Source organism: Hyla sarda, unplaced genomic scaffold (assembly GCF_029499605.1).
Source record: "Hyla sarda isolate aHylSar1 unplaced genomic scaffold, aHylSar1.hap1 scaffold_335, whole genome shotgun sequence".
NCBI classification, from domain to species: Eukaryota; Metazoa; Chordata; class Amphibia; order Anura; family Hylidae; genus Hyla; species Hyla sarda.
The window spans coordinates 245,809-268,376 of NW_026610098.1; the positions used below are offsets into that span (position 1 = coordinate 245,809).

Here is a 22,568-nt window from a genome sequence, read left to right on the forward strand (position 1 = left end):
GTTCTGAGGGTTCTAGATGGATGCAACAATCTCCTGTTGCTTCTATGAAGGCCATAATAGACGACATCACCAAACAGCTCCATAGTCACATACACAGCAAAGGAGAGATGTTGTTTACACCTAGTGATGTCAGTGGTATTGAGTGACATCACAGCACAGTGCTAAGGCTCCTGGGCCTGGACACAGCAGCGGCTGCAATATCTCAACGGAGAATACGTTTATATATATGTGTGTGTGTGCGCGTATATATATATATATATATATATATATATATATATATATATATATTTCTCCGCCGAAATCACTTTTAAACCCATTTCCACCTTTTTTTCCCTTCTCTTCCTCTTACTTTTTTTTCACGTTTTTTTAAGTTTTTCTCCTTTTCGCCTCTTTTCTGGGCGTATTATTCTTCTTTTTCTTCTTTTTTTTCGTCTAATGCATACCCCATCAGTGCAGCAATGCTTATTCAATACCGCCAGCAGATGGAGACACTGGGGGATAATTTTCTAAGGATTTATACTGATTTTTCCTGTCTGAATTTGTCGCACAGAAAGTTGCAGGCCAAATATGTGTGACATTTCTGCGACTTTAGCTTCTAGAGCATTTTTACAACATTATACATAGGTGCTGAATACATAAAAAGCGACTGTTCAGCGACAGACAAGTCGCATCGGCTGAAAGTAGGCCAGAATGTCAGTCCATGTTGGAGCAGGTTTAGATACAGTCTAAAGTATAGATCTCAAAGTCTGTGCACAGAATTTAGCAAGGGCCTCGCACCTTCTGATGCATCAGGTAGGTGCACAATAGCATAGCCTAACCCTCTGTACTTTGGTCTATATTGATGCGGGACATAGACAGCCAGCTGATGACCAATCCATTAGTGCAATGGATGGCTGGAAGCATTTGTCTTTGCCTTTGCAATACCACAGAAGCAATGCATGGTCAATGTACAGCAATGACACACCTGTGTGAACAGCCAGGAGACCCCCCCCCCCCCCCCATGTTATGTTACATAGTTACATAGTTAGTACGGTCGAAAAAAGACATATGTCCATCAAGTTCAACCAGGGAATTAAGGGGTAGGGGTGTGGCGCGATATTGGGGAAGGGATGAGATTTTATATTTCTTCATAAGCATTAATCTTATTTTGTCAATTAGGAACATTCAGCACCCACCCGCTATCAAGGCAGCTGCCTATCATGTCATGCCCTACCTGCACAGGTGTGCTGGCTACTCAAATGATCCAATTAAGGAGGCCATTTAGTCAGCAGCAGCAGAAGTCCTGTGCCTGGACGCTCCAACAGCGGCCAGACACAAGCAGAAGCAGAAGCAGCAGAAGCAGCAGCAGCAGCACCACCTTTTGTTTTTTGGCTGCAGCAGCAGCAAGGCCCACAGGGCTGGCTAGCTGGCTAGCCAGCAAGCAGGTAGCAATGAAAGTAGGAATCTTTCTTTTTAACCCTGTAAGGGGGTGGTGCACTGTACCCGAAGATACTGCCATATCGGGTCAATGCATAGGGCGACGGAAGCAAGCTTCGAAATCGGCCCCCGTTCTCAAAAATCCATTTAATATATGGTCCCCAGATAGGGGACGTATCAGATATTAAACTGATAAGAACAGATACTACACTTGATCTTAGCCAAAAGGCCGAGAAGCGATAACCGTGAAAGGGGCGGGCCCAACAAGGTGCCCTTCATGGGCACTATCACTGCTTGCTGTCAGGGAGGCTGCCAGACAATTTTCCATGCACACTCTGGGCTGGGGGGCAGTCAACCACCAGTACACACAGCAGAACCTAAACCCATACCATTATTGCTAAGCAGCAAGACAGGGGCCCATTGCACTCCCACGGGGCCTTTTTAAATGCAATCCATAACCCGGATTTGCCAGGAACCCTTCTTACTCCTCCTACTTGCATGTGACACTGGGCTTAGGATCTGCATAGGAAACACACACACAAGCACACACCTACCTTTGTTGCCTGCAGATGCCTCCTTGGCTGTCCCCAAACGGTATCAAACCAACACCCACGGGAAGCTGTAAGCATAGAGGACATGCCTGCACCCCATTGGACTTACCTGTGTGGGTTAAACCCGGGTTATTTGACAACCTATGGCGGTGATGGTTCTGCTCAGGCAGAGCAGTGCTGATGCTCCTCATAAAGCTGTCGCTGCTGTGAAGGTTCTAGGTGACATCACAAATCCCTATGGTTACATACACAACAAAGCTGGGTTGTTGTTGTTTACACTCTGCAAGGCCTGTGGAAGTGAGTGACATCATAGCACTGTAGTTCTGAGGGTTCTAGATGGATGCAACAATCTCCTGTTGCTTCTATGAAGGCCATAATAGACGACATCACCAAACAGCTCCATAGTCACATACACAGCAAAGGAGAGATGTTGTTTACACCTAGTGATGTCAGTGGTATTGAGTGACATCACAGCACAGTGCTAAGGCTCCTGGGCCTGGACACAGCAGCGGCTGCAATATCTCAACGGAGAATACGTTTATATATATGTGTGTGTGTGCGCGTATATATATATATATATATATATATATATATATATATATTTCTCCGCCGAAATCACTTTTAAACCCATTTCCACCTTTTTTTCCCTTCTCTTCCTCTTACTTTTTTTTCAAGTTTTTTTACGTTTTTCTCCTTTTCGCCTCTTTTCTGGGCGTATTATTCTTCTTTTTCTTCTTTTTTTTCGTCTAATGCATACCCCATCAGTGCAGCAATGCTTATTCAATACCGCCAGCAGATGGAGACACTGGGGGATAATTTTCTAAGGATTTATACTGATTTTTCCTGTCTGAATTTGTCGCACAGAAAGTTGCAGGCCAAATATGTGTGACATTTCTGCGACTTTAGCTTCTAGAGCATTTTTACAACATTATACATAGGTGCTGAATACATAAAAAGCGACTGTTCAGCGACAGACAAGTCGCATCGGCTGAAAGTAGGCCAGAATGTCAGTCCATGTTGGAGCAGGTTTAGATACAGTCTAAAGTATAGATCTCAAAGTCTGTGCACAGAATTTAGCAAGGGCCTCGCACCTTCTGATGCATCAGGTAGGTGCACAATAGCATAGCCTAACCCTCTGTACTTTGGTCTATATTGATGCGGGACATAGACAGCCAGCTGATGACCAATCCATTAGTGCAATGGATGGCTGGAAGCATTTGTCTTTGCCTTTGCAATACCACAGAAGCAATGCATGGTCAATGTACAGCAATGACACACCTGTGTGAACAGCCAGGAGACCCCCCCCCCCCCATGTTATGTTACATAGTTACATAGTTAGTACGGTCGAAAAAAGACATATGTCCATCAAGTTCAACCAGGGAATTAAGGGGTAGGGGTGTGGCGCGATATTGGGGAAGGGATGAGATTTTATATTTCTTCATAAGCATTAATCTTATTTTGTCAATTAGGAACATTCAGCACCCACCCGCTATCAAGGCAGCTGCCTATCATGTCATGCCCTACCTGCACAGGTGTGCTGGCTACTCAAATGATCCAATTAAGGAGGCCATTTAGTCAGCAGCAGCAGAAGTCCTGTGCCTGGACGCTCCAACAGCGGCCAGACACAAGCAGAAGCAGAAGCAGCAGAAGCAGCAGCAGCACCACCTTTTGTTTTTTGGCTGCAGCAGCAGCAAGGCCCACAGGGCTGGCTAGCTGGCTAGCCAGCAAGCAGGTAGCAATGAAAGTAGGAATCTTTCTTTTTAACCCTGTAAGGGGGTGGTGCACTGTACCCTAAGATACTGCCATATCGGGTCAATGCATAGGGCGACGGAAGCAAGCTTCGAAATCGGCCCCCGTTCTCAAAAATCCATTTAATATATGGTCCCCAGATAGGGGACGTATCAGATATTAAACTGATAAGAACAGATACTACACTTGATCTTAGCCAAAAGGCCGAGAAGCGATAACCGTGAAAGGGGCGGGCCCAACAAGGTGCCCTTCATGGGCACTATCACTGCTTGCTGTCAGGGAGGCTGCCAGACAATTTTCCATGCACACTCTGGGCTGGGGGGCAGTCAACCACCAGTACACACAGCAGAACCTAAACCCATACCATTATTGCTAAGCAGCAAGACAGGGGCCCATTGCACTCCCACGGGGCCTTTTTAAATGCAATCCATAACCCGGATTTGCCAGGAACCCTTCTTACTCCTCCTACTTGCATGTGACACTGGGCTTAGGATCTGCATAGGAAACACACACACAAGCACACACCTACCTTTGTTGCCTGCAGATGCCTCCTTGGCTGTCCCCAAACGGTATCAAACCAACACCCACGGGAAGCTGTAAGCATAGAGGACATGCCTGCACCCCATTGGACTTACCTGTGTGGGTTAAACCCGGGTTATTTGACAACCTATGGCGGTGATGGTTCTGCTCAGGCAGAGCAGTGCTGATGCTCCTCATAAAGCTGTCGCTGCTGTGAAGGTTCTAGGTGACATCACAAATCCCTATGGTTACATACACAACAAAGCTGGGTTGTTGTTGTTTACACTCTGCAAGGCCTGTGGAAGTGAGTGACATCATAGCACTGTAGTTCTGAGGGTTCTAGATGGATGCAACAATCTCCTGTTGCTTCTATGAAGGCCATAATAGACGACATCACCAAACAGCTCCATAGTCACATACACAGCAAAGGAGAGATGTTGTTTAAACCTAGTGATGTCAGTGGTATTGAGTGACATCACAGCACAGTGCTAAGGCTCCTGGGCCTGGACACAGCAGCGGCTGCAATATCTCAACGGAGAATACGTTTATATATATGTGTGTGTGTGCGCGTATATATATATATATATATATATATATATATATATATATTTCTCCCGCCGAAATCACTTTTAAACCCATTTCCACCTTTTTTTCCCTTCTCTTCCTCTTACTTTTTTTTCACGTTTTTTTATGTTTTTCTCCTTTTCGCCTCTTTTCTGGGCGTATTATTCTTCTTTTTCTTCTTTTTTTTCGTCTAATGCATACCCCATCAGTGCAGCAATGCTTATTCAATACCGCCAGCAGATGGAGACACTGGGGGATAATTTTCTAAGGATTTATACTGATTTTTCCTGTCTGAATTTGTCGCACAGAAATTGCAGGCCAAATATGTGTGACATTTCTGCGACTTTAGCTTCTAGAGCATTTTTACAACATTATACATAGGTGCTGAATACATAAAAAGCGACTGTTCAGCGACAGACAAGTCGCATCGGCTGAAAGTAGGCCAGAATGTCAGTCCATGTTGGAGCAGGTTTAGATACAGTCTAAAGTATAGATCTCAAAGTCTGTGCACAGAATTTAGCAAGGGCCTCGCACCTTCTGATGCATCAGGTAGGTGCACAATAGCATAGCCTAACCCTCTGTACTTTGGTCTATATTGATGCGGGACATAGACAGCCAGCTGATGACCAATCCATTAGTGCAATGGATGGCTGGAAGCATTTGTCTTTGCCTTTGCAATACCACAGAAGCAATGCATGGTCAATGTACAGCAATGACACACCTGTGTGAACAGCCAGGAGACCCCCCCCCCCCCCATGTTATGTTACATAGTGACATAGTTAGTACGGTCGAAAAAAGACATATGTCCATCAAGTTCAACCAGGGAATTAAGGGGTAGGGGTGTGGCGCGATATTGGGGAAGGGATGAGATTTTATATTTCTTCATAAGCATTAATCTTATTTTGTCAATTAGGAACATTCAGCACCCACCCGCTATCAAGGCAGCTGCCTATCATGTCATGCCCTACCTGCACAGGTGTGCTGGCTACTCAAATGATCCAATTAAGGAGGCCATTTAGTCAGCAGCAGCAGAAGTCCTGTGCCTGGACGCTCCAACAGCGGCCAGACACAAGCAGAAGCAGAAGCAGCAGAAGCACCACCTTTTGTTTTTTGGCTGCAGCAGCAGCAAGGCCCACAGGGCTGGCTAGCTGGCTAGCCAGCAAGCAGGTAGCAATGAAAGTAGGAATCTTTCTTTTTAACCCTGTAAGGGGGTGGTGCACTGTACCCGAAGATACTGCCATATCGGGTCAATGCATAGGGCGACGGAAGCAAGCTTCAAAATCGGCCCCCGTTCTCAAAAATCCATTTAATATATGGTCCCCAGATAGGGGACGTATCAGATATTAAACTGATAAGAACAGATACTACACTTGATCTTAGCCAAAAGGCCGAGAAGCGATAACCGTGAAAGGGGCGGGCCCAACAAGGTGCCCTTCATGGGCACTATCACTGCTTGCTGTCAGGGAGGCTGCCAGACAATTTTCCATGCACACTCTGGGCTGGGGGGCAGTCAACCACCAGTACACACAGCAGAACCTAAACCCATACCATTATTGCTAAGCAGCAAGACAGGGGCCCATTGCACTCCCACGGGGCCTTTTTAAATGCAATCCATAACCCGGATTTGCCAGGAACCCTTCTTACTCCTCCTACTTGCATGTGACACTGGGCTTAGGATCTGCATAGGAAACACACACACAAGCACACACCTACCTTTGTTGCCTGCAGATGCCTCCTTGGCTGTCCCCAAACGGTATCAAACCAACACCCACGGGAAGCTGTAAGCATAGAGGACATGCCTGCACCCCATTGGACTTACCTGTGTGGGTTAAACCCGGGTTTTTTGACAACCTATGGCGGTGATGGTTCTGCTCAGGCAGAGCAGTGCTGATGCTCCTCATAAAGCTGTCGCTGCTGTGAAGGTTCTAGGTGACATCACAAATCCCTATGGTTACATACACAACAAAGCTGGGTTGTTGTTGTTTACACTCTGCAAGGCCTGTGGAAGTGAGTGACATCATAGCACTGTAGTTCTGAGGGTTCTAGATGGATGCAACAATCTCCTGTTGCTTCTATGAAGGCCATAATAGACGACATCACCAAACAGCTCCATAGTCACATACACAGCAAAGGAGAGATGTTGTTTACACCTAGTGATGTCAGTGGTATTGAGTGACATCACAGCACAGTGCTAAGGCTCCTGGGCCTGGACACAGCAGCGGCTGCAATATCTCAACGGAGAATACGTTTATATATATGTGTGTGTGTGCGCGTATATATATATATATATATATATATATATATATATATATTTCTCCGCCGAAATCACTTTTAAACCCATTTCCACCTTTTTTTCCCTTCTCTTCCTCTTACTTTTTTTTCACGTTTTTTTATGTTTTTCTCCTTTTCGCCTCTTTTCTGGGCGTATTATTCTTCTTTTTCTTCTTTTTTTTCGTCTAATGCATACCCCATCAGTGCAGCAATGCTTATTCAATACCGCCAGCAGATGGAGACACTGGGGGATAATTTTCTAAGGATTTATACTGATTTTTCCTGTCTGAATTTGTCGCACAGAAAGTTGCAGGCCAAATATGTGTGACATTTCTGCGACTTTAGCTTCTAGAGCATTTTTACAACATTATACATAGGTGCTGAATACATAAAAAGCGACTGTTCAGCGACAGACAAGTCGCATCGGCTGAAAGTAGGCCAGAATGTCAGTCCATGTTGGAGCAGGTTTAGATACAGTCTAAAGTATAGATCTCAAAGTCTGTGCACAGAATTTAGCAAGGGCCTCGCACCTTCTGATGCATCAGGTAGGTGCACAATAGCATAGCCTAACCCTCTGTACTTTGGTCTATATTGATGCGGGACATAGACAGCCAGCTGATGACCAATCCATTAGTGCAATGGATGGCTGGAAGCATTTGTCTTTGCCTTTGCAATACCACAGAAGCAATGCATGGTCAATGTACAGCAATGACACACCTGTGTGAACAGCCAGGAGACCCCCCCCCCCCCTCCATGTTATGTTACATAGTTACATAGTTAGTACGGTCGAAAAAAGACATATGTCCATCAAGTTCAACCAGGGAATTAAGGGGTAGGGGTGTGGCGCGATATTGGGGAAGGGATGAGATTTTATATTTCTTCATAAGCATTAATCTTATTTTGTCAATTAGGAACATTCAGCACCCACCCGCTATCAAGGCAGCTGCCTATCATGTCATGCCCTACCTGCACAGGTGTGCTGGCTACTCAAATGATCCAATTAAGGAGGCCATTTAGTCAGCAGCAGCAGAAGTCCTGTGCCTGGACGCTCCAACAGCTGCCAGACACAAGCAGAAGCAGAAGCAGCAGAAGCAGCAGCAGCACCACCTTTTGTTTTTTGGCTGCAGCAGCAGCAAGGCCCACAGGGCTGGCTAGCTGGCTAGCCAGCAAGCAGGTAGCAATGAAAGTAGGAATCTTTCTTTTTAACCCTGTAAGGGGGTGGTGCACTGTACCCGAAGATACTGCCATATCGGGTCAATGCATAGGGCGACGGAAGCAAGCTTCGAAATCGGCCCCCGTTCTCAAAAATCCATTTAATATATGGTCCCCAGATAGGGGACGTATCAGATATTAAACTGATAAGAACAGATACTACACTTGATCTTAGCCAAAAGGCCGAGAAGCGATAACCGTGAAAGGGGCGGGCCCAACAAGCTGCCCTTCATGGGCACTATCACTGCTTGCTGTCAGGGAGGCTGCCAGACAATTTTCCATGCACACTCTGGGCTGGGGGGCAGTCAACCACCAGTACACACAGCAGAACCTAAACCCATACCATTATTGCTAAGCAGCAAGACAGGGGCCCATTGCACTCCCACGGGGCCTTTTTAAATGCAATCCATAACCCGGATTTGCCAGGAACCCTTCTTACTCCTCCTACTTGCATGTGACACTGGGCTTAGGATCTGCATAGGAAACACACACACAAGCACACACCTACCTTTGTTGCCTGCAGATGCCTCCTTGGCTGTCCCCAAACGGTATCAAACCAACACCCACGGGAAGCTGTAAGCATAGAGGACATGCCTGCACCCCATTGGACTTACCTGTGTGGGTTAAACCCGGGTTTTTTGACAACCTATGGCGGTGATGGTTCTGCTCAGGCAGAGCAGTGCTGATGCTCCTCATAAAGCTGTCGCTGCTGTGAAGGTTCTAGGTGACATCACAAATCCCTATGGTTACATACACAACAAAGCTGGGTTGTTGTTGTTTACACTCTGCAAGGCCTGTGGAAGTGAGTGACATCATAGCACTGTAGTTCTGAGGGTTCTAGATGGATGCAACAATCTCCTGTTGCTTCTATGAAGGCCATAATAGACGACATCACCAAACAGCTCCATAGTCACATACACAGCAAAGGAGAGATGTTGTTTACACCTAGTGATGTCAGTGGTATTGAGTGACATCACAGCACAGTGCTAAGGCTCCTGGGCCTGGACACAGCAGCGGCTGCAATATCTCAACGGAGAATACGTTTATATATATGTGTGTGTGTGCGCGTATATATATATATATATATATATATATATATATATATATATATTTCTCCGCCGAAATCACTTTTAAACCCATTTCCACCTTTTTTTCCCTTCTCTTCCTCTTACTTTTTTTTCACGTTTTTTTACGTTTTTCTCCTTTTCGCCTCTTTTCTGGGCGTATTATTCTTCTTTTTCTTCTTTTTTTTCGTCTAATGCATACCCCATCAGTGCAGCAATGCTTATTCAATACCGCCAGCAGATGGAGACACTGGGGGATAATTTTCTAAGGATTTATACTGATTTTTCCTGTCTGAATTTGTCGCACAGAAAGTTGCAGGCCAAATATGTGTGACATTTCTGCGACTTTAGCTTCTAGAGCATTTTTACAACATTATACATAGGTGCTGAATACATAAAAAGCGACTGTTCAGCGACAGACAAGTCGCATCGGCTGAAAGTAGGCCAGAATGTCAGTCCATGTTGGAGCAGGTTTAGATACAGTCTAAAGTATAGATCTCAAAGTCTGTGCACAGAATTTAGCAAGGGCCTCGCACCTTCTGATGCATCAGGTAGGTGCACAATAGCATAGCCTAACCCTCTGTACTTTGGTCTATATTGATGCGGGACATAGACAGCCAGCTGATGACCAATCCATTAGTGCAATGGATGGCTGGAAGCATTTGTCTTTGCCTTTGCAATACCACAGAAGCAATGCATGGTCAATGTACAGCAATGACACACCTGTGTGAACAGCCAGGAGACCCCCCCCCCCCCCCATGTTATGTTACATAGTTACATAGTTAGTACGGTCGAAAAAAGACATATGTCCATCAAGTTCAACCAGGGAATTAAGGGGTAGGGGTGTGGCGCGATATTGGGGAAGGGATGAGATTTTATATTTCTTCATAAGCATTAATCTTATTTTATCAATTAGGAACATTCAGCACCCACCCGCTATCAAGGCAGCTGCCTATCATGTCATGCCCTACCTGCACAGGTGTGCTGGCTACTCAAATGATCCAATTAAGGAGGCCATTTAGTCAGCAGCAGCAGAAGTCCTGTGCCTGGACGCTCCAACAGCGGCCAGACACAAGCAGAAGCAGAAGCAGCAGAAGCAGCAGCAGCACCACCTTTTGTTTTTTGGCTGCAGCAGCAGCAAGGCCCACAGGGCTGGCTAGCTGGCTAGCCAGCAAGCAGGTAGCAATGAAAGTAGGAATCTTTCTTTTTAACCCTGTAAGGGGGTGGTGCACTGTACCCGAAGATACTGCCATATCGGGTCAATGCATAGGGCGACGGAAGCAAGCTTCGAAATCGGCCCCCGTTCTCAAAAATCCATTTAATATATGGTCCCCAGATAGGGGACGTATCAGATATTAAACTGATAAGAACAGATACTACACTTGATCTTAGCCAAAAGGCCGAGAAGCGATAACCGTGAAAGGGGCGGGCCCAACAAGGTGCCCTTCATGGGCACTATCACTGCTTGCTGTCAGGGAGGCTGCCAGACAATTTTCCATGCACACTCTGGGCTGGGGGGCAGTCAACCACCAGTACACACAGCAGAACCTAAACCCATACCATTATTGCTAAGCAGCAAGACAGGGGCCCATTGCACTCCCACGGGGCCTTTTTAAATGCAATCCATAACCCGGATTTGCCAGGAACCCTTCTTACTCCTCCTACTTGCATGTGACACTGGGCTTAGGATCTGCATAGGAAACACACACACAAGCACACACCTACCTTTGTTGCCTGCAGATGCCTCCTTGGCTGTCCCCAAACGGTATCAAACCAACACCCACGGGAAGCTGTAAGCATAGAGGACATGCCTGCACCCCATTGGACTTACCTGTGTGGGTTAAACCCGGGTTATTTGACAACCTATGGCGGTGATGGTTCTGCTCAGGCAGAGCAGTGCTGATGCTCCTCATAAAGCTGTCGCTGCTGTGAAGGTTCTAGGTGACATCACAAATCCCTATGGTTACATACACAACAAAGCTGGGTTGTTGTTGTTTACACTCTGCAAGGCCTGTGGAAGTGAGTGACATCATAGCACTGTAGTTCTGAGGGTTCTAGATGGATGCAACAATCTCCTGTTGCTTCTATGAAGGCCATAATAGACGACATCACCAAACAGCTCCATAGTCACATACACAGCAAAGGAGAGATGTTGTTTACACCTAGTGATGTCAGTGGTATTGAGTGACATCACAGCACAGTGCTAAGGCTCCTGGGCCTGGACACAGCAGCGGCTGCAATATCTCAACGGAGAATACGTTTATATATATGTGTGTGTGTGCGCGTATATATATATATATATATATATATATATATATATATATATATATATTTCTCCGCCGAAATCACTTTTAAACCCATTTCCACCTTTTTTTCCCTTCTCTTCCTCTTACTTTTTTTTCACGTTTTTTTACGTTTTTCTCCTTTTCGCCTCTTTTCTGGGCGTATTATTCTTCTTTTTCTTCTTTTTTTTCGTCTAATGCATACCCCATCAGTGCAGCAATGCTTATTCAATACCGCCAGCAGATGGAGACACTGGGGGATAATTTTCTAAGGATTTATACTGATTTTTCCTGTCTGAATTTGTCGCACAGAAAGTTGCAGGCCAAATATGTGTGACATTTCTGCGACTTTAGCTTCTAGAGCATTTTTACAACATTATACATAGGTGCTGAATACATAAAAAGCGACTGTTCAGCGACAGACAAGTCGCATCGGCTGAAAGTAGGCCAGAATGTCAGTCCATGTTGGAGCAGGTTTAGATACAGTCTAAAGTATAGATCTCAAAGTCTGTGCACAGAATTTAGCAAGGGCCTCGCACCTTCTGATGCATCAGGTAGGTGCACAATAGCATAGCCTAACCCTCTGTACTTTGGTCTATATTGATGCGGGACATAGACAGCCAGCTGATGACCAATCCATTAGTGCAATGGATGGCTGGAAGCATTTGTCTTTGCCTTTGCAATACCACAGAAGCAATGCATGGTCAATGTACAGCAATGACACACCTGTGTGAACAGCCAGGAGACCCCCCCCCCCCCCATGTTATGTTACATAGTTACATAGTTAGTACGGTCGAAAAAAGACATATGTCCATCAAGTTCAACCAGGGAATTAAGGGGTAGGGGTGTGGCGCGATATTGGGGAAGGGATGAGATTTTATATTTCTTCATAAGCATTAATCTTATTTTGTCAATTAGGAACATTCAGCACCCACCCGCTATCAAGGCAGCTGCCTATCATGTCATGCCCTACCTGCACAGGTGTGCTGGCTACTCAAATGATCCAATTAAGGAGGCCATTTAGTCAGCAGCAGCAGAAGTCCTGTGCCTGGACGCTCCAACAGCGGCCAGACACAAGCAGAAGCAGAAGCAGCAGAAGCAGCAGCAGCACCACCTTTTGTTTTTTGGCTGCAGCAGCAGCAAGGCCCACAGGGCTGGCTAGCTGGCTAGCCAGCAAGCAGGTAGCAATGAAAGTAGGAATCTTTCTTTTTAACCCTGTAAGGGGGTGGTGCACTGTACCCGAAGATACTGCCATATCGGGTCAATGCATAGGGCGACGGAAGCAAGCTTCGAAATCGGCCCCCGTTCTCAAAAATCCATTTAATATATGGTCCCCAGATAGGGGACGTATCAGATATTAAACTGATAAGAACAGATACTACACTTGATCTTAGCCAAAAGGCCGAGAAGCGATAACCGTGAAAGGGGCGGGCCCAACAAGGTGCCCTTCATGGGCACTATCACTGCTTGCTGTCAGGGAGGCTGCCAGACAATTTTCCATGCACACTCTGGGCTGGGGGGCAGTCAACCACCAGTACACACAGCAGAACCTAAACCCATACCATTATTGCTAAGCAGCAAGACAGGGGCCCATTGCACTCCCACGGGGCCTTTTTAAATGCAATCCATAACCCGGATTTGCCAGGAACCCTTCTTACTCCTCCTACTTGCATGTGACACTGGGCTTAGGATCTGCATAGGAAACACACACACAAGCACACACCTACCTTTGTTGCCTGCAGATGCCTCCTTGGCTGTCCCCAAACGGTATCAAACCAACACCCACGGTAAGCTGTAAGCATAGAGGACATGCCTGCACCCCATTGGACTTACCTGTGTGGGTTAAACCCGGGTTTTTTGACAACCTATGGCGGTGATGGTTCTGCTCAGGCAGAGCAGTGCTGATGCTCCTCATAAAGCTGTCGCTGCTGTGAAGGTTCTAGGTGACATCACAAATCCCTATGGTTACATACACAACAAAGCTGGGTTGTTGTTGTTTACACTCTGCAAGGCCTGTGGAAGTGAGTGACATCATAGCACTGTAGTTCTGAGGGTTCTAGATGGATGCAACAATCTCCTGTTGCTTCTATGAAGGCCATAATAGACGACATCACCAAACAGCTCCATAGTCACATACACAGCAAAGGAGAGATGTTGTTTACACCTAGTGATGTCAGTGGTATTGAGTGACATCACAGCACAGTGCTAAGGCTCCTGGGCCTGGACACAGCAGCGGCTGCAATATCTCAACGGAGAATACGTTTATATATATGTGTGTGTGTGCGCGTATATATATATATATATATATATATATATATATATATATATATATATTTCTCCGCCGAAATCACTTTTAAACCCATTTCCACCTTTTTTTCCCTTCTCTTCCTCTTACTTTTTTTTCACGTTTTTTTACGTTTTTCTCCTTTTCGCCTCTTTTCTGGGCGTATTATTCTTCTTTTTCTTCTTTTTTTTCGTCTAATGCATACCCCATCAGTGCAGCAATGCTTATTCAATACCGCCAGCAGATGGAGACACTGGGGGATAATTTTCTAAGGATTTATACTGATTTTTCCTGTCTGAATTTGTCGCACAGAAAGTTGCAGGCCAAATATGTGTGACATTTCTGCGACTTTAGCTTCTAGAGCATTTTTACAACATTATACATAGGTGCTGAATACATAAAAAGCGACTGTTCAGCGACAGACAAGTCGCATCGGCTGAAAGTAGGCCAGAATGTCAGTCCATGTTGGAGCAGGTTTAGATACAGTCTAAAGTATAGATCTCAAAGTCTGTGCACAGAATTTAGCAAGGGCCTCGCACCTTCTGATGCATCAGGTAGGTGCACAATAGCATAGCCTAACCCTCTGTACTTTGGTCTATATTGATGCGGGACATAGACAGCCAGCTGATGACCAATCCATTAGTGCAATGGATGGCTGGAAGCATTTGTCTTTGCCTTTGCAATACCACAGAAGCAATGCATGGTCAATGTACAGCAATGACACACCTGTGTGAACAGCCAGGAGACCCCCCCCCCCCCCCCCATGTTATGTTACATAGTTACATAGTTAGTACGGTCGAAAAAAGACATATGTCCATCAAGTTCAACCAGGGAATTAAGGGGTAGGGGTGTGGCGCGATATTGGGGAAGGGATGAGATTTTATATTTCTTCATAAGCATTAATCTTATTTTGTCAATTAGGAACATTCAGCACCCACCCGCTATCAAGGCAGCTGCCTATCATGTCATGCCCTACCTGCACAGGTGTGCTGGCTACTCAAATGATCCAATTAAGGAGGCCATTTAGTCAGCAGCAGCAGAAGTCCTGTGCCTGGACGCTCCAACAGCGGCCAGACACAAGCAGAAGCAGAAGCAGCAGAAGCAGCAGCAGCACCACCTTTTGTTTTTTGGCTGCAGCAGCAGCAAGGCCCACAGGGCTGGCTAGCTGGCTAGCCAGCAAGCAGGTAGCAATGAAAGTAGGAATCTTTCTTTTTAACCCTGTAAGGGGGTGGTGCACTGTACCCGAAGATACTGCCATATCGGGTCAATGCATAGGGCGACGGAAGCAAGCTTCGAAATCGGCCCCCGTTCTCAAAAATCCATTTAATATATGGTCCCCAGATAGGGGACGTATCAGATATTAAACTGATAAGAAGAGATTTTTTTTTTTTTAAGTTAACCCTCAGAACTCCATCAGAGCTCTAAGTTCTTATTTGAGCTTGATTTTTTTTGTTCATCATCAGGAAAACCCGTTTTTCTTTATTTCTTTATCTTTTTTAACAATAAAATAAACCATATTTAAAACATAAAAAAATATTTAACCAAAACTAACCATGCAATATTTCACCAAAGAGGATTACCAAAAGGTCATTCCTCTTCTCCATGCAAAAACCATCAAGAACTCTAGGAAACCACAAGTTATTGCACCTCTCTGCATCTCACTTTTAGCTGGAACCGCCAGCCATGCCGGAACTTTGTATGTTTCCACAAATCTATCCACATCTGCGTGAAACGAACGATAAACTTTATCCCTTGCTTCATTTATTTTGTATCCCAATCTTTCTTTTAGACTACCCAAATCCTTGTCAAAGGCCTTTTTCTCTTTATTTGTCACACTCTCGAAAACAACATCAAGAGAGCCTCCATACCTTACCGGTATAAATTCATCTTCTTCATTTTCTTTCCTTTTCTTCTCCTCCACCACTTTTCTAGTTGGAGCTTCTTCCCCTTCCGGTTCTTCACTCACTTCAATTGCCTCCTCTCTATTTCTTTTCATACCCTCCTTCTTCTTCTTCTTCCTCTTAGGACACGTGCCTACCAGATGCCCCTCATCACCACATAGGTGGCATTTTTTCTTTTCTTTACATGCTTCTGGTTCATGGCCTTCTCCTTGACATTTATAGCACCACAAGATGTCGCAGAAATCTTTCCTATGCCCGTACTTCTTACACTTTCGACAAAAGTCGTCCATGCCAGAAAAGAACAGGTCCCCATTTACTGTACCAATCTTAAAACGACCAGGCGGATACATTAGCCTTCCATCAGGTGCTTTCTGAAACTTCACTTGAAATTTCCACTTCGTCGTCCAAAGACCGAATTGATTATATATCTTGCCTTTTGGCTTCACCTCCTCACAGAATCTGGAAAGGAACAAAACAATCTCCTCTTCTGGAATATACGGACTGTACATCCTTACAGTTAGAAGTCTTTCCTGCGTCGGAAAATGGGGAGTGATCTCTACCCCTCCCAATACAGGGTGCGACTTCCACAGCAATGCTTTATTGCAGAACATACCACAGTCCTCCTCCGAAACCAGAACCACGTCATAGATACCACTTCTTGGAAATTCCAGCATGGATAATATATGTTCCTTCTTCAGCTCAAAGAGCTTGAACAAAATCTCTTCCACTACGAAAAATAAGCCTCTCTCCTTCTTCTCAGGGTCCAAAAGAGTAACACGAACTCCATTTCGTAGTCTGGCGTAGCTAGGTACACCTATAGCAGGATCTTCTGTCTTGCCAGCCTCCTCCATCGCAGAACAAAACACCTCCCCTACTGCAAGCAGGTAGGTGGTGATCGCTTCTCGTTGACCGGGGACTAAGCCGCTACCCTGATGTCAGCAAGGGGGTTTAGTCCCACCAAAAGGTGGAACGATCCCCCAGGGAAAAGGAGCGGGTACCCCGGGCACCTTCCAGCCAGATCAAGCAAGCAAATACTACACTTGATCTTAGCCAAAAGGCCGAGAAGCGATAACCGTGAAAGGGGCGGGCCCAACAAGGTGCCCTTCATGGGCACTATCACTGCTTGCTGTCAGGGAGGCTGCCAGACAATTTTCCATGCACACTCTGGGCTGGGGGGCAGTCAACCACCAGTACACACAGCAGAACCTAAACCCATACCATTATTGCTAAGCAGCAAGACAGGGGCCCATTGCACTCCCACGGGGCCTTTTTAAATGCAATCCATAACCCGGATTTGCCAGGAACCCTTCTTACTCCTCCTACTTGCATGTGACACTGGGCTTAGGATCTGCATAGGAAACACACACACAAGCACACACCTACCTTTGTTGCCTGCAGATGCCTCCTTGGCTGTCCCCAAACGGTATCAAACCAACACCCACGGGAAGCTGTAAGCATAGAGGACATGCCTGCACCCCATTGGACTTACCTGTGTGGGTTAAACCCGGGTTATTTGACAACCTATGGCGGTGATGGTTCTGCTCAGGCAGAGCAGTGCTGATGCTCCTCATAAAGCTGTCGCTGCTGTGAAGGTTCTAGGTGACATCACAAATCCCTATGGTTACATACACAACAAAGCTGGGTTGTTGTTGTTTACACTCTGCAAGGCCTGTGGAAGTGAGTGACATCATAGCACTGTAGTTCTGAGGGTTCTAGATGGATGCAACAATCTCCTGTTGCTTCTATGAAGGCCATAATAGACGACATCACCAAACAGCTCCATAGTCACATACACAGCAAAGGAGAGATGTTGTTTACACCTAGTGATGTCAGTGGTATTGAGTGACATCACAGCACAGTGCTAAGGCTCCTGGGCCTGGACACAGCAGCGGCTGCAATATCTCAACGGAGAATACGTTTATATATATGTGTGTGTGTGCGCGTATATATATATATATATATATATATATATATATATATATATATATATTTCTCCGCCGAAATCACTTTTAAACCCATTTCCACCTTTTTTTCCCTTCTCTTCCTCTTACTTTTTTTTCACGTTTTTTTACGTTTTTCTCCTTTTCGCCTCTTTTCTGGGCGTATTATTCTTCTTTTTCTTCTTTTTTTTCGTCTAATGCATACCCCATCAGTGCAGCAATGCTTATTCAATACCGCCAGCAGATGGAGACACTGGGGGATAATTTTCTAAGGATTTATACTGATTTTTCCTGTCTGAATTTGTCGCACAGAAAGTTGCAGGCCAAATATGTGTGACATTTCTGCGACTTTAGCTTCTAGAGCATTTTTACAACATTATACATAGGTGCTGAATACATAAAAAGCGACTGTTCAGCGACAGACAAGTCGCATCGGCTGAAAGTAGGCCAGAATGTCAGTCCATGTTGGAGCAGGTTTAGATACAGTCTAAAGTATAGATCTCAAAGTCTGTGCACAGAATTTAGCAAGGGCCTCGCACCTTCTGATGCATCAGGTAGGTGCACAATAGCATAGCCTAACCCTCTGTACTTTGGTCTATATTGATGCGGGACATAGACAGCCAGCTGATGACCAATCCATTAGTGCAATGGATGGCTGGAAGCATTTGTCTTTGCCTTTGCAATACCACAGAAGCAATGCATGGTCAATGTACAGCAATGACACACCTGTGTGAACAGCCAGGAGACCCCCCCCCCCCCCCCCATGTTATGTTACATAGTTACATAGTTAGTACGGTCGAAAAAAGACATATGTCCATCAAGTTCAACCAGGGAATTAAGGGGTAGGGGTGTGGCGCGATATTGGGGAAGGGATGAGATTTTATATTTCTTCATAAGCATTAATCTTATTTTGTCAATTAGGAACATTCAGCACCCACCCGCTATCAAGGCAGCTGCCTATCATGTCATGCCCTACCTGCACAGGTGTGCTGGCTACTCAAATGATCCAATTAAGGAGGCCATTTAGTCAGCAGCAGCAGAAGTCCTGTGCCTGGACGCTCCAACAGCGGCCAGACACAAGCAGAAGCAGAAGCAGCAGAAGCAGCTGCAGCACCACCTTTTGTTTTTTGGCTGCAGCAGCAGCAAGGCCCACAGGGCTGGCTAGCTGGCTAGCCAGCAAGCAGGTAGCAATGAAAGTAGGAATCTTTCTTTTTAACCCTGTAAGGGGGTGGTGCACTGTACCCGAAGATACTGCCATATCGGGTCAATGCATAGGGCGACGGAAGCAAGCTTCGAAATCGGCCCCCGTTCTCAAAAATCCATTTAATATATGGTCCCCAGATAGGGGACGTATCAGATATTAAACTGATAAGAACAGATACTACACTTGATCTTAGCCAAAAGGCCGAGAAGCGATAACCGTGAAAGGGGCGGGCCCAACAAGGTGCCCTTCATGGGCACTATCACTGCTTGCTGTCAGGGAGGCTGCCAGACAATTTTCCATGCACACTCTGGGCTGGGGGGCAGTCAACCACCAGTACACACAGCAGAACCTAAACCCATACCATTATTGCTAAGCAGCAAGACAGGGGCCCATTGCACTCCCACGGGGCCTTTTTAAATGCAATCCATAACCCGGATTTGCCAGGAACCCTTCTTACTCCTCCTACTTGCATGTGACACTGGGCTTAGGATCTGCATAGGAAACACACACACAAGCACACACCTACCTTTGTTGCCTGCAGATGCCTCCTTGGCTGTCCCCAAACGGTATCAAACCAACACCCACGGGAAGCTGTAAGCATAGAGGACATGCCTGCACCCCATTGGACTTACCTGTGTGGGTTAAACCCGGGTTATTTGACAACCTATGGCGGTGATGGTTCTGCTCAGGCAGAGCAGTGCTGATGCTCCTCATAAAGCTGTCGCTGCTGTGAAGGTTCTAGGTGACATCACAAATCCCTATGGTTACATACACAACAAAGCTGGGTTGTTGTTGTTTACACTCTGCAAGGCCTGTGGAAGTGAGTGACATCATAGCACTGTAGTTCTGAGGGTTCTAGATGGATGCAACAATCTCCTGTTGCTTCTATGAAGGCCATAATAGACGACATCACCAAACAGCTCCATAGTCACATACACAGCAAAGGAGAGATGTTGTTTACACCTAGTGATGTCAGTGGTATTGAGTGACATCACAGCACAGTGCTAAGGCTCCTGGGCCTGGACACAGCAGCGGCTGCAATATCTCAACGGAGAATACGTTTATATATATGTGTGTGTGTGCGCGTATATATATATATATATATATATATATATATATATATATATATATATATATATATATTTCTCCGCCGAAATCACTTTTAAACCCATTTCCACCTTTTTTTCCCTTCTCTTCCTCTTACTTTTTTTTCACGTTTTTTTACGTTTTTCTCCTTTTCGCCTCTTTTCTGGGCGTATTATTCTTCTTTTTCTTCTTTTTTTTCGTCTAATGCATACCCCATCAGTGCAGCAATGCTTATTCAATACCGCCAGCAGATGGAGACACTGGGGGATAATTTTCTAAGGATTTATACTGATTTTTCCTGTCTGAATTTGTCGCACAGAAAGTTGCAGGCCAAATATGTGTGACATTTCTGCGACTTTAGCTTCTAGAGCATTTTTACAACATTATACATAGGTGCTGAATACATAAAAAGCGACTGTTCAGCGACAGACAAGTCGCATCGGCTGAAAGTAGGCCAGAATGTCAGTCCATGTTGGAGCAGGTTTAGATACAGTCTAAAGTATAGATCTCAAAGTCTGTGCACAGAATTTAGCAAGGGCCTCGCACCTTCTGATGCATCAGGTAGGTGCACAATAGCATAGCCTAACCCTCTGTACTTTGGTCTATATTGATGCGGGACATAGACAGCCAGCTGATGACCAATCCATTAGTGCAATGGATGGCTGGAAGCATTTGTCTTTGCCTTTGCAATACCACAGAAGCAATGCATGGTCAATGTACAGCAATGACACACCTGTGTGAACAGCCAGGAGACCCCCCCCCCCCCCCCATGTTATGTTACATAGTTACATAGTTAGTACGGTCGAAAAAAGACATATGTCCATCAAGTTCAACCAGGGAATTAAGGGGTAGGGGTGTGGCGCGATATTGGGGAAGGGATGAGATTTTATATTTCTTCATAAGCATTAATCTTATTTTGTCAATTAGGAACATTCAGCACCCACCCGCTATCAAGGCAGCTGCCTATCATGTCATGCCCTACCTGCACAGGTGTGCTGGCTACTCAAATGATCCAATTAAGGAGGCCATTTAGTCAGCAGCAGCAGAAGTCCTGTGCCTGGACGCTCCAACAGCGGCCAGACACAAGCAGAAGCAGAAGCAGCAGAAGCAGCTGCAGCACCACCTTTTGTTTTTTGGCTGCAGCAGCAGCAAGGCCCACAGGGCTGGCTAGCTGGCTAGCCAGCAAGCAGGTAGCAATGAAAGTAGGAATCTTTCTTTTTAACCCTGTAAGGGGGTGGTGCACTGTACCCGAAGATACTGCCATATCGGGTCAATGCATAGGGCGACGGAAGCAAGCTTCGAAATCGGCCCCCGTTCTCAAAAATCCATTTAATATATGGTCCCCAGATAGGGGACGTATCAGATATTAAACTGATAAGAACAGATACTACACTTGATCTTAGCCAAAAGGCCGAGAAGCGATAACCGTGAAAGGGGCGGGCCCAACAAGGTGCCCTTCATGGGCACTATCACTGCTTGCTGTCAGGGAGGCTGCCAGACAATTTTCCATGCACACTCTGGGCTGGGGGGCAGTCAACCACCAGTACACACAGCAGAACCTAAACCCATACCATTATTGCTAAGCAGCAAGACAGGGGCCCATTGCACTCCCACGGGGCCTTTTTAAATGCAATCCATAACCCGGATTTGCCAGGAACCCTTCTTACTCCTCCTACTTGCATGTGACACTGGGCTTAGGATCTGCATAGGAAACACACACACAAGCACACACCTACCTTTGTTGCCTGCAGATGCCTCCTTGGCTGTCCCCAAACGGTATCAAACCAACACCCACGGGAAGCTGTAAGCATAGAGGACATGCCTGCACCCCATTGGACTTACCTGTGTGGGTTAAACCCGGGTTATTTGACAACCTATGGCGGTGATGGTTCTGCTCAGGCAGAGCAGTGCTGATGCTCCTCATAAAGCTGTCGCTGCTGTGAAGGTTCTAGGTGACATCACAAATCCCTATGGTTACATACACAACAAAGCTGGGTTGTTGTTGTTTACACTCTGCAAGGCCTGTGGAAGTGAGTGACATCATAGCACTGTAGTTCTGAGGGTTCTAGATGGATGCAACAATCTCCTGTTGCTTCTATGAAGGCCATAATAGACGACATCACAAAACAGCTCCATAGTCACATACACAGCAAAGGAGAGATGTTGTTTACACCTAGTGATGTCAGTGGTATTGAGTGACATCACAGCACAGTGCTAAGGCTCCTGGGCCTGGACACAGCAGCGGCTGCAATATCTCAACGGAGAATACGTTTATATATATGTGTGTGTGTGCGCATATATATATATATATATATATATATATATATATATATATATATTTCTCCGCCGAAATCACTTTTAAACCCATTTCCACCTTTTTTTCCCTTCTCTTCCTCTTACTTTTTTTTCACGTTTTTTTACGTTTTTCTCCTTTTCGCCTCTTTTCTGGGCGTATTATTCTTCTTTTTCTTCTTTTTTTTCGTCTAATGCATACCCCATCAGTGCAGCAATGCTTATTCAATACC

General features: G+C 45.6%; 9 non-coding genes and 1 pseudogene across 9 annotated transcripts; all 10 read right to left on the reverse strand.

Moving 5' to 3' along the window:
• Nucleotides 1-1,466: 1,466 nt before the first annotated feature.
• LOC130330374 (U2 spliceosomal RNA) lies at nucleotides 1,467-1,657 on the reverse strand. The gene has a single exon (XR_008873541.1). It is a non-coding gene; the product is annotated as a U2 spliceosomal RNA (small nuclear RNA).
• Nucleotides 1,658-3,741: 2,084 nt separating this feature from the next.
• Nucleotides 3,742-3,932, reverse strand: LOC130330404 (U2 spliceosomal RNA). The gene has a single exon (XR_008873569.1). It is a non-coding gene; the product is annotated as a U2 spliceosomal RNA (small nuclear RNA).
• A 2,076-nt stretch (nucleotides 3,933-6,008) lies between these two features.
• LOC130330434 (U2 spliceosomal RNA) lies at nucleotides 6,009-6,199 on the reverse strand. Its single transcript, XR_008873585.1, has one exon. It is a non-coding gene; the product is annotated as a U2 spliceosomal RNA (small nuclear RNA).
• A 2,087-nt stretch (nucleotides 6,200-8,286) lies between these two features.
• Nucleotides 8,287-8,477, reverse strand: LOC130330375 (U2 spliceosomal RNA). Its single transcript, XR_008873542.1, has one exon. It is a non-coding gene; the product is annotated as a U2 spliceosomal RNA (small nuclear RNA).
• A 2,090-nt stretch (nucleotides 8,478-10,567) lies between these two features.
• On the reverse strand, nucleotides 10,568-10,758 carry LOC130330376 (U2 spliceosomal RNA). Its single transcript, XR_008873543.1, has one exon. It is a non-coding gene; the product is annotated as a U2 spliceosomal RNA (small nuclear RNA).
• Nucleotides 10,759-12,851: 2,093 nt separating this feature from the next.
• On the reverse strand, nucleotides 12,852-13,042 carry LOC130330377 (U2 spliceosomal RNA). The gene has a single exon (XR_008873544.1). It is a non-coding gene; the product is annotated as a U2 spliceosomal RNA (small nuclear RNA).
• A 2,096-nt stretch (nucleotides 13,043-15,138) lies between these two features.
• Nucleotides 15,139-15,326, reverse strand: LOC130330419 (U2 spliceosomal RNA). Its single transcript, XR_008873579.1, has one exon. It is a non-coding gene; the product is annotated as a U2 spliceosomal RNA (small nuclear RNA).
• A 1,446-nt stretch (nucleotides 15,327-16,772) lies between these two features.
• LOC130330430 (U2 spliceosomal RNA) lies at nucleotides 16,773-16,883 on the reverse strand (annotated as a pseudogene).
• A 2,096-nt stretch (nucleotides 16,884-18,979) lies between these two features.
• Nucleotides 18,980-19,170, reverse strand: LOC130330379 (U2 spliceosomal RNA). The gene has a single exon (XR_008873546.1). It is a non-coding gene; the product is annotated as a U2 spliceosomal RNA (small nuclear RNA).
• Nucleotides 19,171-21,275: 2,105 nt separating this feature from the next.
• LOC130330380 (U2 spliceosomal RNA) lies at nucleotides 21,276-21,466 on the reverse strand. The gene has a single exon (XR_008873547.1). It is a non-coding gene; the product is annotated as a U2 spliceosomal RNA (small nuclear RNA).
• Nucleotides 21,467-22,568: the final 1,102 nt, after the last annotated feature.